General features: G+C 50.1%; 1 long non-coding RNA gene across 1 annotated transcript; it reads left to right on the top strand.

The window, feature by feature from the left end:
* The first annotated feature begins 703 nt into the window (after positions 1-703).
* Positions 704-4436, top strand: LOC137362372 (uncharacterized). The gene is made up of 3 exons (XR_010972493.1): positions 704-794; positions 3899-4120; positions 4411-4436. It is a non-coding gene; the product is annotated as an uncharacterized lncRNA (long non-coding RNA).
* The last annotated feature ends 8042 nt before the right edge of the window (positions 4437-12478 follow it).

Here is a 12478-nt window from a genome sequence, read left to right as displayed (position 1 = left end):
CATACTGTCGGAGGGTCAGTACTGAGGAGTGTCACACTGTTAGAGGGTCAGTACTGAGGGAGTGTCACACTGTTAGAGGGTCAGTACTGAGGGAGTGTCACACAGTTAGAGGGTCAGTACTGAGGGAGTGTCACACTGTTGGAGGGTCAGTACTGAGAGAGTGTCACACTGTCGGAGGGTCAGTACTGAGGGAGTGTCACACTGTCGGAGGGTCAGTACTGAGGGAGTGTCACACTGTCAGAGGGTCAGTACTGAGGGAGTGTCACACTGTTAGAGGGTCAGTACTGAGGGAGTGTCACACTGTCAGAGGGTCAGTACTGAGGGAGTGTCACACTGTCAGAGGGTCAGTACTGAGGGAGTGTCACACTGTTAGAGGGTCAGTACTGAGGGAGTGTCACACTGTCGGAGGGTCAGTACTGAGGGAGTGTCACACTGTCAGAGGGTCAGTACTGAGGGAGTGTCACACTGTCGGAGGGTCAGTACTGAGGGAGCTCTGAAAATAATTCTTTCTGAAATGCCACTCGCCCTCTCTCTCCCTTTCCCTCTCTCTCTCTCCCCTCCTCCCTCTGTCCCTCCGTTCCTCCCTCGCCTCAGGACAATGACCGGAAGAAGGCCCGCGCTCTGATGAAGGCTGAGACCGAGTCACTGTTGCGGCACCAGAAAGAACGGGACCTCAAGGACTTGAAACCGAGGTGCAGCACCTCAACCGAGTGAGGGACGACCTGCGGCGCCGCCTCGACATCTACTGTGTCTACAAGCGGTTTGCCGAGCAGGTCGTCCAGACGTCCAGTCTGGTAGGCTCACCGCCCTCTCACCTTTCACCCCCCCCGCCCTCTCACCTTTCACCCCCACCCCCCCCCCCGTCCGGCCGCGCTGTCCTCTCACCTTTCCCTCCAACATCCTTCTCCCTCCCTCTCCCTCTCCCCCCTCTCCCCTCCTCCACTCAGCAGTCTGACACTCACTCTCTCCCCTTCTCCACTCAGCAGTCTGACTCTCTCCGCTCTCTCTCCCTCCCTCCTCCACTCAGCTGTCTGACCCTCTCACTCTCTCTCCCCTCCTCCACTCAGCAGTCTGACACTCACTCTCTCCCCTCCTCCATTCAGCAGTCTGACACTCACTCTCTTCCTCCTCCACTCAGCAGTCTGACACTCACTCTCTCCCTTCTCCACTCAGCAGTCTGACTCTCTCCGCTCTCTCCCCTCCCCTCCTCCACTCAGCAGTCTGACCCTCTCTCTCTGCTCCCTCCCCTCCTCCACTCAGCAGTCTGACCCTCTCTCTCTCTCTCTCTCTCCCCTCCTCCACTCTACAGTCTGACACTCACTCTCTCCCCTCCTCCATTCAGCAGTCTGACACTCACTCTCTTCCTCCTCCACTCAGCAGTCTGACACTCACTCTCTCTCCCCTCCTCCACTCAGCAGTCTGACTCTCTCCGCTCTCTCCCCTCCCCTCCTCCACTCAGCAGTCTGACCCTCTCTCTCTGCTCCCTCCCTCCTCCACTCAGCTGTCTGACCTTCTCACTCTCTCTCCCCTCCTCCACTCAGCAGTCTGACTCTCTCCATTCTCTCCCCTCCTCCACTCAGCTGTCTGACCCTCTCACTCTCTCTCCCCTCCTCCACTCAGCAGTCTGACTCTCTCCGTTCTCTCCCCTCCTCCACTCAGCAGTCTGACCCTCTCTCTCTCTCCCTCCCCTATACTCAGCAGTCTGACCCTCTCTCTCTGCTCCCTCCCCTCCTCCACTCAGCTGTCTGACCCTCTCACTCTCTCTCCCCTCCTCCACTCAGCAGTCTGACTCTCTCCGTTCTCTCCCCTCCTCCACTCAGCAGTCTGACCCTCTCTCTCTCTCCTCCCCTATACTCAGCAGTCTGACTCTCTCTCTCTCTCCCCTCTTCCACTCAGCAGTTTGACCCTCTCTCTCCCCTCCTCCACTCAGCAGTCTGACTCTCTCTCTCTCTCTCCCCTCCTCCACTCAGCAGTCTGACTCTCTCTCTCTCTCTCCCCTTCTGCACTCAGCAGTCTGACCCTCTCTGTCTCTCCCTCCCCTCCTCCACTCAGCAGTCTGACCCTCTCTCTCTCTCCCTCCCTCCTCCACGCAGCAGTCTGACCCTCTCTCTCTCCCTCCCCTCCTCACTCAGCAGTCTGACACTCACTCTCTCCCCTCCTCCACTCAGCAGTCTGACCCTCTCTCTCTGCTCCCTCCCCTCCTCCACTCAGCAGTCTGACACTCACTCCCCTCCTCCACTCAGCAGTCTGACTCTCTCGGCTCTCTCCCTCCCCTCCTCCACTCAGCAGTCTGACTCCGCTCTCTCCCCTCCCCTCCTCCACTCAGCAGTCTGACACTCACTCTCTCCCCTCCTCCACTCAGCAGTCTGACTCTCTCCCTCTCTCTCCCCTCCCCTCCTCCACTCAGCAGTCTGACTCCGCTCTCTCCCCTCCCCTCCTCCACTCAGCAGTCTGACTCTCTCCCTCCCTCCCCTCCTCCACTCAGCTGTCTGACCCTCTCACTCTCTCCCCTCCCCTCCTCCACTCAGCAGTCTGACCTCTCTCTCTGCTCCCTCCCTCCTCCACTCAGCTGTCTGACCCTCTCTCTCTGCTCCTCCCCTCCTCCACTCAGCAGTCTGACTCTCTCCGCTCTCTCCCCTTCTCCTCCACTCAGCAGTCTGACCCTCTCTCTCTGCTCCCTCCCCTCCTCCACTCAGCAGTCTGACTCTCTCCATTCTCTCCCCTCCTCCACTCAGCAGTCTGACTCTCTCCGTTCTCTCCCCTCCTCCACTCAGCAGTCTGACCCTCTCTCTCTGCTCCCTCCCCTCCTCCACTCAGCAGTCTGACCCTCTCTCTCTGCTCCCTCCCCTCCTCCACTCAGCAGTCTGACTCTCTCCGCTCTCTCTCCTCCCCTCCTCCACTCAGCAGTCTGACTCTCTCCATTCTCTCCCCTCCTCCACTCAGCAGTCTGACCCTCTATCTCTCTCCATCCTCTCCTCCACTCAGCAGTCTGACTCTCTCTCTCTCCCCTCCTCCACTCAGCAGTCTGGACCTCTATCTCTCTCCCCTCCCCTCCTCCACTCAGCAGTCTGACCCTCTCTCTCTGCTCCCTCCCCTCCTCCACTCAGCAGTCTGACCCTCTCTCTCTGCTCCCTCCCCTCCTCCACTCAGCAGTCTGACTCTCTCCGTTCTCTCCCCTCCTCCACTCAGCAGTCTGACTCTCTCCATTCTCTCCCCTCCTCCACTCAGCAGTCTGACTCTCTCCATTCTCTCCCCTCCTCCACTCAGCAGTCTGACTCTCTCCATTCTCTCCCCTCCTCCACTCAGCCGTCTGACTCTCTCCATTCTCTCCTCTCCTCCACTCAGCAGTCTGACTCTCTCCATTCTCTCCTCTCCTCCACTCAGCAGTCTGACTCTCTCCATTCTCTCCCCTCCTCCACTCAGCAGTCTGACTCTCTCCGCTCTCTCCCCTCCTCCACTCAGCAGTCTGACTCTCTCCGCTCTCTCCCCTCCTCCACTCAGCAGTCTGACTCTCTCCGCTCTCTCCCCTCCTCCACTCAGCAGTCTGACTCTCTCCTTCTCTCCCCTCCTCCACTCAGCAGTCTGACTCTCTCCGTTCTCTCCCCTCCTCCACTCAGCAGTCTGACTCTCTCCGTTCTCTCCCCTCCTCCACTCAGCAGTCTGACTCTCTCCGCTCTCTCCCCTGCTCCACTCAGCAGTCTGACTCTCTCCGCTCTCTCCCCTCCTCCACTCAGCAGTCTGACTCTCTCCGCTCTCTCCCCTCCTCCACTCAGCAGTCTGACTCTCTCCGCTCTCTCCCTTGCTCCACTCAGCAGTCTGACTCTCTCCGCTCTCTCCCCCTCCTCCACTCAGCAGTCTGACTCTCTCCGCTCTCTCCCCTCCCACTCCCGCCTCCCAGTTCCAGGAGCTGCATGACGTGACCAGTCGCTACCAGACGCTGGTGTCGACGCGGGACGCCCTGATGCGCGTCATCCACGAGAGCCACGAGGACCTCAAGCGCAAGAAGAAGCAGCTCAGCAAGTTCGTAGACGACAAGAATGACGAACTTCTGTACTTTAACAACCACCTGGCTGAGCTGCAGTCCCGGCTCGACTCAGCCCAAAGCCAGCGCCTCAAGTGGGTGAGTGAGACCTGGGGCCTGTCCTGGGTCAACCCCCAACCTCCCTTCCATCCTTCTTCCCCACCCCTCTCCACCTCCCCCCCCCCACTCTCTAGGCCTCGTCGCAGGCCTGTGCCCAGGCTTGACGCCCCTGAGGCTGTGGTAGGCCTCGGGGGCCCGGTCGGCTTTGAGGCCTAGACGGTCACCGGTGGGGATGGGGCCCACCAGGCCCCCAGGAGCAGCCGGACCCCACGCCCGCGAGGGTCGGCCTCCTCCTCTGTGTGTTCACCCTGTCCCTCCCTTCTCTTCAGGACGCCCAGTGGGCACACATCCAGAAACACGGCCGCCAAGAAGACCCTGCTCTTGGGAACCATCAAGATGGCCACGCTGAATCTGTACTATGTAGTCGTCAACTACATGCATGAGCAACCCACCTTGGCGATGGACGACACAATCAAACAGTTCGAGAAGGTTTGGCCTGGGCTGGGGGAAAGCAGATTGATACAGAATAACAGATACCCGGGAGTGAGTTACAGACTGGAATCTAATCGAGGGGTTCGGGGGGGTTTATATATAGAATAACAGATACCCGGGAGTGAGTTACAGACTGGAATCTAATCGAGGGGTTCGGGGGGGTTTATATATAGAATAACAGATACCCGGGAGTGAGTTACAGACTGGAATCTAATCGAGGGGTTCGGGGGGGGTTTATATATAGAATAACAGATACCCGGGAGTGAGTTACAGACTGGAATCTAATCGAGGGGTTCGGGGGGGTTTATATATAGAATAACAGATACCCGGGAGTGAGTTACAGACTGGAATCTAATCGAGGGGTTCGGGGGGGTTTATATATAGAATAACAGATACCCGGGAGTGAGTTACAGACTGGAATCTAATCGAGGGGTTCGGGGGGGTTTATATATAGAATAACAGATACCCGGGAGTGAGTTACAGACTGGAATCTAATCGAGGGGTTCGGGGGGGTTTATATATAGAATAACAGATACCCGGGAGTGAGTTACAGACTGGAATCTAATCGAGGGGTTCGGGGGGGTTTATATATAGAATAACAGATACCCGGGAGTGAGTTACAGACTGGAATCTAATCGAGGGGTTCGGGGGGGTTTATATATCGAATAACAGATACCCGGGAGTGAGTTACAGACTGGAATCTAATCGAGGGTTCGGGGGGTTTATATATAGAATAACAGATACCCGGGAGTGAGTTACAGACTGGAATCTAATCGAGGGGTTCGGGGTGGTTTATATATAGAATAACAGATACCCGGGAGTGAGTTACAGACTGGAATCTAATCGAGGGGTTCGGGGGGTTTATATATAGAATAACAGATACCTGGGAGTGAGTTACTGACTGAATCTAATCGAGGGGTTCGGGGGGTTTATATATAGAATAACAGATACCCGGGAGTGAGTTACAGACTGGAATCTAATCGAGGGGTTTGGGGGGGTGTTTATATATAGAATAACAGATACCCGGGAGTAAGTTACAGACTGGAATCTAATCGAGGGGTTCGGGGGGGTTTATATATAGAATAACAGATACCCGGGAGTGAGTTACAGACTGGAATCTAATCGAGGAGTTCGGGGTGGTTTATATATAGAATAACAGATACCCGGGAGTGAGTTACTGACTGGAATCTAATCGAGGGGTTCGGGGGGGTTTATATATAGAATAACAGATACCGGGAGTGAGTTACTGACTGGAATCTAATCGAGGGGTTCGGGGGGTTTATATATAGAATAACAGATACCCGGAGTGAGTTACAGACTGAATCTAATCGAGGGGTTCGGGGGGGTTTATATATAGAATAACAGATACCCGGGAGTGAGTTACAGACTGGAATCTAATCGAGGGGTTCAGGGGGTTTATACATAGAATAACAGATACCCGGGAGTGAGTTACAGACTGGAATCTAATCGAGGGGTTCGGGGGGTTTATATATAGAATAACAGATACCCGGGAGTGAGTTACAGACTGGAATCTAATCGAGGGGTTCGGGTGGTTTATATATAGAATAACAGATACCCGGGAGTGAGTTACAGACTGGAATCTAATCGAGGGGTTCGGGGGGGTTTATATATAGAATAACAGATACCCGGGAGTGAGTTACAGACTGGAATCTAATCGAGGGGTTCGGGGGGGTTTATATATAGAATAACAGATACCCGGGAGTGAGTTACAGACTGGAATCTAATCGAGGGGTTCGGGGGGGTTTATATATAGAATAACAGATACCCGGGAGTGAGTTACAGACTGGAATCTAATCGAGGGGTTCGGAGTGTTTATATATAGAATAACAGATACCCGGGAGTGAGTTACAGACTGGAATCTAATCGAGGGGTTCGGGGGGGTTTATATATAGAATAACAGATACCCGGGAGTGAGTTACAGACTGGAATCTAATCGAGGGGTTCGGGTGGTTTATATATAGAATAACAGATACCCGGGAGTGAGTTACAGACTGGAATCTAATCGAGGGGTTCGGGTGGTTTATATATAGAATAACAGATACCCGGGAGTGAGTTACAGACTGGAATCTAATCGAGGGGTTCGGGGGGGTTTATATATAGAATAACAGATACCCGGGAGTGAGTTACAGACTGGAATCTAATCGAGGGGTTCGGGGGGTTTATATATAGAATAACAGATACCCGGGAGTGAGTTACAGACTGGAATCTAATCGAGGGGTTCGGGGGGTTTATATATAGAATAACAGATACCCGGGAGTGAGTTACAGACTGGAATCTAATCGAGGGGTTCGGGGGGGTTTATATATAGAATAACAGATACCCGGGAGTGAGTTACAGACTGGAATCTAATCGAGGGGTTCGGAGTGTTTATATATAGAATAACAGATACCCGGGAGTGAGTTACAGACTGGAATCTAATCGAGGGGTTCGGGTGGTTTATATATAGAATAACAGATACCCGGGAGTGAGTTACAGACTGGAATCTAATCGAGGGGTTCGGGGGGGTTTATATATAGAATAACAGATACCCGGGAGTGAGTTACAGACTGAATCTAATCGAGGGGTTCGGGGTGGTTTATATATAGAATAACAGATACCCGGGAGTGAGTTACAGACTGGAATCTAATCGAGGGGTTCGGGGGGGTTTATATATAGAATAACAGATACCCGGGAGTGAGTTACAGACTGGAATCTAATCGAGGGGTCGGAGTGTTTATATATAGAATAACAGATACCCGGGAGTGAGTTACAGACTGGAATCTAATCGAGGGGTTTGGGGGGTTTCTGTATAGAATAACAGATAACCAGGAGTGAGTTACAGACTGGAATCTAATCGAGGGGTTCGGGGGGGTTTATATATAGAATAACAGATACCCGGGAGTGAGTTACAGACTGGAATCTAATCGAGGGGTTCGGGGGTTTATATATAGAATAACAGATACCCGGGAGTGAGTTACAGACTGGAATCTAATCGAGGGGTTCGGGGGGGTTTATATATCGAATAACAGATACCCGGAGTGAGTTACAGACTGGAATCTAATCGAGGGGTTCGGGGGGTTTATATATAGAATAACAGATACCCGGGAGTGAGTTACAGACTGGAATCGAATCGAGGGGTTCGGGAGGGTTTATATATAGAATAACAGATACCCGGGAGTGAGTTACAGACTGGAATCTAATCGAGGGTTCGGGGGGGTTTATATATAGAATAACAGATACCCGGAGTGAGTTACAGACTGGAATCTAATCGAGGGGTTCGGGGGGTTTATATATAGAATAACAGATACCCGGGAGTGAGTTACAGACTGGAATCTAATCGAGTGGTTCGGGGGGTTTATATATAGAATAACAGATACCCGGGAGTGAGTTACAGACTGGAATCTAATCGAGGGGTTCGGGGGGTTTATATATAGAATAACAGATACCCGGAAGTGAGTTACAGACTGGAATCTAATCGAGGGGTTCGGGGGGGTTTATATATAGAATAACAGATACCCGGGAGTGAGTTACAGACTGGAATCTAATCGAGGGGTTCGGGGGGTTTATATATAGAATAACAGATACCCGGAAGTGAGTTACAGACTGGAATCTAATCGAGGGGTTCGGGGGGGTTTATATATAGAATAACAGATACCCGGGAGTGAGTTACAGACTGGAATCTAATCGAGGGGTTCGGGTGGTTTATATATAGAATAACAGATACCCGGAGTGAGTTACAGACTGGAATCTAATCGAGTGGTTCGGGGGGTTTATATATAGAATAACAGATACCCGGGAGTGAGTTACAGACTGGAATCTAATCGAGGGGTTCGGGGGTTTATATATAGAATAACAGATACCCGGAAGTGAGTTACAGACTGGAATCTAATCGAGGGGTTCGGGGGGGTTTATATATAGAATAACAGATACCCGGGAGTGAGTTACAGACTGGAATCTAATCGAGGGGTTCGGGTGGTTTATATATAGAATAACAGATACCCGGGAGTGAGTTACAGACTGGAATCTAATCGAGTGGTTCGGGGGGTTTATATATAGAATAACAGATACCCGGGAGTGAGTTACAGACTGGAATCTAATCGAGGGGTTCGGGGGGTTTATATATAGAATAACAGATACCCGGAGTGAGTTACAGACTGGAATCTAATCGAGGGGTTCGGGGGTTTATATATAGAATAACAGATACCCGGGAGTGAGTTACAGACTGGAATCTAATCGAGGGGTTCGGGGGGGTTTATATATAGAATAACAGATACCCGGGAGTGAGTTACAGACTGGAATCTAATCGAGGAGTTCGGGTGGTTTATATATAGAATAACAGATACCCGGGAGTGAGTTACAGACTGGAATCTAATTGAGGGGTTCGGGGGGTTTTTCTATAGAATAACAGATACCCGGGAGTGAGTTACAGACTGGAATCTAATCGAGGGGTTCGGGGGGTTTATATATAGAATAACAGATACCCGGGAGTGAGTTACAGACTGGAATATAATCGAGGGGTTCGGGGGGGTTTATATATAGAATAACAGATACCCGGGAGTGAGTTACAGACTGGAATCTAATCGAGGAATTCGGGTGGTTTATATATAGAATAACAGATACCCGGGAGTGAGTTACAGACTGGAATCTAATCGAGGGGTTCGGGGGGTTTTTCTATAGAATAACAGATACCCGGAAGTGAGTTACAGACTGGAATCTAATCGAGGGGTTCAGGGGGTGGTTTATATTTAGAATAACAGATACCCGGGAGTGAGTTACAGACTGGAATCTAATCGAGGGGTTCGGGGTGTTTATATATAGAATAACAGATACCCGGGAGTGAGTTACAGACTGGAATCTAATCGAGGAGTTCGGGGTGGTTTATATATAGAATAACAGATACCCGGGAGTGAGTTACAGACTGGAATCTAATCGAGTGGTTCGGGGGGGTTTATATATAGAATAACAGATACCCGGAGTGAGTTACAGACTGGAATCTAATCGAGGGGTTCGGGGGGGTTTATATATAGAATAACAGATACCGGGAGTGAGTTACAGACTGGAATCTAATCGAGGGGTTCGGGGGTTTATATATAGAATAACAGATACCCGGGAGTGAGTTACAGACTGGAATCTAATCGAGGGGTTCGGGGGGGTTTGTGTATAGAATAACAGATACCCGGGAGTGAGTTACAGACTGGAATCTAATCGAGGGGTTCGGGGTGGTTTATATATAGAATAACAGATACCCGGGAGTGAGTTACAGACTGGAATCTAATCGAGGGGTTCGGGGGGGTTTATATATAGAATAACAGATACCCGGGAGTGAGTTACAGACTGGAATCTAATCGAGGGGTTCGGGGTGGTTTATATATAGAATAACAGATACCCGGGAGTGAGTTACAGACTGGAATCTAATCGAGGGGTTCGGGGGGGTTTATATATAGAATAACAGATACCCGGGAGTGAGTTACAGACTGGAATCTAATCGAGGGGTTCGCGGGGTTTATATATAGAATAACAGATATCCGGGAGTGAGTTACAGACTGGAATCTAATCGAGGGGTTCGGGGGGGTTTATATATAGAATAACAGATACCCGGGAGTGAGTTACAGACTGGAATCTAATCGAGGGGTTCAGGGGGTTTATATATAGAATAACAGATACCCGGAGTGAGTTACAGACTGGAATCTAATCGAGGGGTTCGGGGGTTTATATATAGAATAACAGACACCTGGGAGTGAGTTACAGACTGGAATCTAATCGAGGGGTTCGGTGGGGTTTATATATAGAATAACAGATACCCGGGAGTGAGTGACAGACTGGAATCTAATCGAGGGGTTCGGGTGGTTTATATATAGAATAACAGATACCCGGGAGTGAGTGACAGACTGGAATCTAATCGAGGGGTTCGGGTGGTTTATATATAGAATAACAGATACCCGGGAGTGAGTTACAGACTGGAATCTAATCGAGGGGTTCGGGGGATTTATATATAGAATACAGATACCCGGGAGTGAGTTACAGACTGGAATCTCATCGAGGGGTTCGGTGGGGTTTATATACAGAATAACAGATACCCGGAGTGAGTTACAGACTGGAATCTAATCGAGGGGTTCGGTGGGGTTTATATACAGAATAACAGATACCGGGAGTGAGTTACAGACTGGAATCTCATCGAGGGGTTCGGTGGGGTTTATATACAGAATAACAGATACCCGGGAGTGAGTTACAGACTGGAATCTAATCGAGGGGTTCGGTGGGGTTTATATATCGAATAACAGATACCCGGAGTGAGTTACAGACTGGAATCTAATCGAGGGGTTCGGGGGGTTTATATATAGAATAACAGATACCCGGGAGTGAGTTACAGACTGGAATCGAATCGAGGGGTTCGGGAGGGTTTATATATAGAATAACAGATACCCGGGAGTGAGTTACAGACTGGAATCTAATCGAGGGGTTCGGGGGGGTTTATATATAGAATAACAGATACCCGGGAGTGAGTTACAGACTGGAATCTAATCGAGGGGTTCGGGGGGTTTATATATAGAATAACAGATACCCGGGAGTGAGTTACAGACTGGAATCTAATCGAGTGGTTCGGGGGGGTTTATATATAGAATAACAGATACCCGGGAGTGAGTTACAGACTGGAATCTAATCGAGGGTTCGGGGGGTTTATATATAGAATAACAGATACCCGGAAGTGAGTTACAGACTGGAATCTAATCGAGGGGTTCGGGGGGGTTTATATATAGAATAACAGATACCCGGGAGTGAGTTACAGACTGGAATCTAATCGAGGGGTTCGGGGGGTTTATATATAGAATAACAGATACCCGGAAGTGAGTTACAGACTGGAATCTAATCGAGGGGTTCGGGGGGGTTTATATATAGAATAACAGATACCCGGGAGTGAGTTACAGACTGGAATCTAATCGAGGGGTTCGGGTGGTTTATATATAGAATAACAGATACCCGGGAGTGAGTTACAGACTGGAATCTAATCGAGTGGTTCGGGGGGGTTTATATATAGAATAACAGATACCCGGGAGTGAGTTACAGACTGGAATCTAATCGAGGGGTTCGGGGGGTTTATATATAGAATAACAGATACCCGGAAGTGAGTTACAGACTGGAATCTAATCGAGGGGTTCGGGGGGGTTTATATATAGAATAACAGATACCCGGGAGTGAGTTACAGACTGGAATCTAATCGAGGGGTTCGGGTGGTTTATATATAGAATAACAGATACCCGGGAGTGAGTTACAGACTGGAATCTAATCGAGTGGTTCGGGGGGGTTTATATATAGAATAACAGATACCCGGGAGTGAGTTACAGACTGGAATCTAATCGAGGGGTTCGGGGGGTTTATATATAGAATAACAGATACCCGGAAGTGAGTTACAGACTGGAATCTAATCGAGGGGTTCGGGGGGTTTATATATAGAATAACAGATACCCGGGAGTGAGTTACAGACTGGAATCTAATCGAGGGGTTCGGGGGGGTTTATATATAGAATAACAGATACCCGGGAGTGAGTTACAGACTGGAATCTAATCGAGGAGTTCGGGTGGTTTATATATAGAATAACAGATACCCGGGAGTGAGTTACAGACTGGAATCTAATTGAGGGGTTCGGGGGGTTTTTCTATAGAATAACAGATACCCGGGAGTGAGTTACAGACTGGAATCTAATCGAGGGTTCGGGGGGTTTATATATAGAATAACAGATACCCGGGAGTGAGTTACAGACTGGAATATAATCGAGGGGTTCGGGGGGGTTTATATATAGAATAACAGATACCCGGGAGTGAGTTACAGACTGGAATCTAATCGAGGAATTCGGGTGGTTTATATATAGAATAACAGATACCCGGGAGTGAGTTACAGACTGGAATC

The sequence above is a fragment of the Heterodontus francisci genome, unplaced genomic scaffold (assembly GCF_036365525.1).
Source record: "Heterodontus francisci isolate sHetFra1 unplaced genomic scaffold, sHetFra1.hap1 HAP1_SCAFFOLD_2270, whole genome shotgun sequence".
Taxonomy (NCBI): Eukaryota; Metazoa; Chordata; class Chondrichthyes; order Heterodontiformes; family Heterodontidae; genus Heterodontus; species Heterodontus francisci.
The sequence above is the reverse complement of the archived record's forward strand: the minus strand, read 5'-3'. Positions and strand labels throughout refer to the sequence as shown.